The sequence below is a fragment of the Crocodylus porosus genome, unplaced genomic scaffold (genome assembly GCF_001723895.1).
Source record: "Crocodylus porosus isolate Cpor-Errol unplaced genomic scaffold, CroPor_comp1, whole genome shotgun sequence".
Taxonomy (NCBI): Eukaryota; Metazoa; Chordata; order Crocodylia; family Crocodylidae; genus Crocodylus; species Crocodylus porosus.
The window spans coordinates 246633131-246636488 of record NW_017728886.1 but is presented as its reverse complement, the minus strand read 5'-3'; positions in this window follow the sequence as shown (position 1 = coordinate 246636488).

Genomic DNA, 3358 nt, shown 5'->3' with positions numbered 1-3358 from the left:
TGCACCTTTACCTGCACTGCTACATCTCCTTTACTCCCCTACTCCCCACCTAGCCTGTCCCTCCGCCCCGACAGCTCCATTTTCATTTTCATTGACTGGCTTTCTTGCCTGCATTGTGGGCCAGGCCAGCCTCTGGCTTCTTTACTATTCCTTCCATCTAGGACCAACTGCAGGTACTTCTTCAGCCTGACAAAGGGTATTTCAACCCTGAAGCTGGCATCCCGAGAAGCTAAGCTGAGCTCACCGGGAACTTCACAACTGCACTGCAACCGGCAAGTGTCAAGCCTGTCAAAGACATGACAGGTCTGGGCATTCCCCAGCCAGGACTTTGTGCGGCCTGTATTAGCTGGAGGTTATGGTGCCTCCTACCCACCTTTCACAAGGGCATCGTTGGTCCTGGCATTTACTGGGCTGCCATGCTGCCAGCAGTCCCACTATGCCTCCCTACCCTGGCAGGGTGCAGTTTTAGTAGCCATGCCCGGGACCTGGGGCTGCCTCCTTCCCCATAGTCCCAATCCCATACTTCCAAGTTCATGCTGGCAGGGGAATGAGCTCAGCAGGGACATGTTCTTCTCCTGCTGGCTGGTGACGCAGTTAGTGCTCCCTCCAGCTGAGAGCGGGGCATTACTTAGCTTTGGAAAAACTCAAAATAAGGAAAGTGGTGCTGACGGAGTGAGGAGCGCAGCACTTAGTCAATCTGCAGGTGGAGTTTGGGGAACCCCAGCAGCGGGAGGTTCACCTTTAGGAACACCAGCTGCTTCACCAAAGCAGGATCCAAGGAGGTGTGGTGGGGTGTCACTACACCCCCAGCAATGGTGAACACCCTCTTGCTTGGAACACTGGTTGGTGGACAGGACAGGTGTTGCCGGGCAACCGTGGCCAGATCCTGTCACATCTGCCTGCAGTTTGCCCAGTAGGCTAAGGGGTACTTGGCCTACTGGGCAAGTAGGGTCCAGTGGCTCCACATCCTCAGTGAGATAGGTAGCCACTGAAGTCTTGGTGCTACCTGCCATGGTGCACATTGTCAGTGGCTGGCATGGAGGAGACTGGCTGGAACTGGCACCAGTGCTGGTGCTAGTACTGGGAGTGCTGGCACAGGAAAGTTGATCCCCTCTTCCACATCCCCTCACCTCTGCACTTCAGCCTCCCTGACTTTTTTTTACCAGCACCTGCATCCAGTAATCAAGGGTTTTGGCGCTGCCAGTGCACATGCTCCCCTTCACCCCCAGGTCACACATGCCCAGTATCATCTGGACCATATTGGACTGTAAGGAATGCAGCCATCTCCTGATGCCCTCCTTCATCCACCTCACCAGTGCCTGCAAGTCTGGTGACAGTGGCCTGCCCCAGCCAGGAACATTGATCCCCTGGAACTTCTCCATTTGTTTCTCCAGTTGCCTCACTAGGGGGATCACCTGGCTGAGGAGGGCATTGCCAGCGCTAAGGGTCTCGATAGCCTCAAAGAAGGGCTTGAGGACCACCAAGATCTGGGAGATGGTACCCCTTCAGCTCTGTTCAGGGGGGCGCTGATCCCGATCTCCCCAAGCAAGGCCATCTCATGGATGACCTTCTGTTGTTCCACCAACCTTTCAAGCATCAGGTATGTGGAGTTCCACAGAGTCTTCACATCCTGCATGATTTTATGCTATGGGATGCTGACCTCTGCCTGTTTCTCCTGCAGCATCTTGCCCCACTTGACGCTGCGGTGGAAGTAGCCCGCCACCTTCCTGCACTTTGAAATCAGCTGGTTTGTAGCTGTAGTGGTGGTGATGCAACTGGCAGCCCTGTCCCCCTCCAAGACATCCCTCACTGTGAGGTGCAGCCTGCATGCCACACAGCGGATGCCAACAAAGTTGGCATTATGGACAGCCTTCACCATATTGGCCCCATTGTCAGTGACCATGAACCTACGGGTGAGTTCAGCCTGCCCAACAAGCCACCCCTTCACCATGATCTCCCTTGCTGTGTGGGACTCATCCAGCACCTCAGCTTGCAGTAGAGCCCACCAATGGCCTGACTGATCACACCAGTGCCCTGTGAGGGAGAGGTAGGTGTGATCAGCACCCCGACTACTCCAGATGTCAGAGGTGAAGTGTAAGGCTACCTGCAGCCCTGCCTTGTACAGCTCCTCCCTCAAGTACTCCCTGCATGCCTCATACAAAGAGGGCAGCACCATCCTGCTAAAGGTGGTGCATGGGGGTACTTTGTAAAATGGTGCCAGAAGTGCTATTAACTGCCTGAACCCTGGCCACTCAGCTAGGGAGAAGGGCTGGGTATCCAGAGCAAGCATCTCCCCAATGCTGTGGGTGATCTCACTCGCCTTGGGAATGTGCCCCCCTTTCTGTCCACCTTTTCCCCACTGGTCCAGGGTGGCCTGCCTCTGCTTTGTGGGGAAAGGGGGCTTTGGAGTGAGTTGGAGACTTCCCTTTCAGCACACAGGAAGAAGGGCAAGGGGGTGCTGCCTCCTCAGATGCAGCAGGATCTCCATGGTGGAAAAGTGCCTCACATCTTTGCCATGGCTCATGTACCTTCGGCAGTGCTGGCAGATGGCAAGCCTGGGATCACCTGCTAGCTCAGAATGCTTCCACACTACACTACTCTCCCACTTCTGGGTTGAGGGTGAGGATCCTGCCTTATTCCACTCCTCAGTGGGCTGAGGCTTAACAGTAGGAGGAGCTGCCTCAGCTGAGCCACTTACCTCCACAACCTCAGCCTCCTCCGAGGTGCTGCTTTCCAGAGGAGACCTGGGTCTAGGGGAAATTTGAGGGGTGTGGAGCACAAACTCTGATTCCCCCTCAGTCCCCAGAATTGCCTGCACCAGCGCGCTCAGCATCCCTGGTTCCAGCTCCAGCTCCTCCTCTGGCAGTGGGAGGCTCACCCTGAGAGATGAAATTGGGGTGGAAGAGGCAGTGATTCCACTGCTGGTGCCCACTTCTGGACTGATCAGAGATGGTGCAGGTGCAGGGATGTCAGATGCAGACACTGCTCCCACCTCCTTGCTTCTACTGGCAGCACTGATGTCATGGCTGCTTGGGAAGAGAATGTGTTTGGTGGGGGCTGGGGAACTTGCAGCTCTAGCTCTCCCTCTACCTCATCTCCCTCCCCTGCCAGAAGACCTGGCACCTGCCTTTCCAGCACGCTTCATACTGATCTTTCCTGTGCTGCAAAGGTCTCTCTGTGTGTGTCAATCCTTTTGTATTGTGTGTTTTATTCCATCTGTTGTGTGTGTGCACTGGTCTCTTCTTTGATTGTTTGCTTCAGTATTAAGAGTTATGTAAAAACTGTGTGCTGTCTGTCTGTCTGTCTTCTATGAATAGCTGATTTTCCTTTATATTGTGTGTGTGTGTGTGTGTGTGTG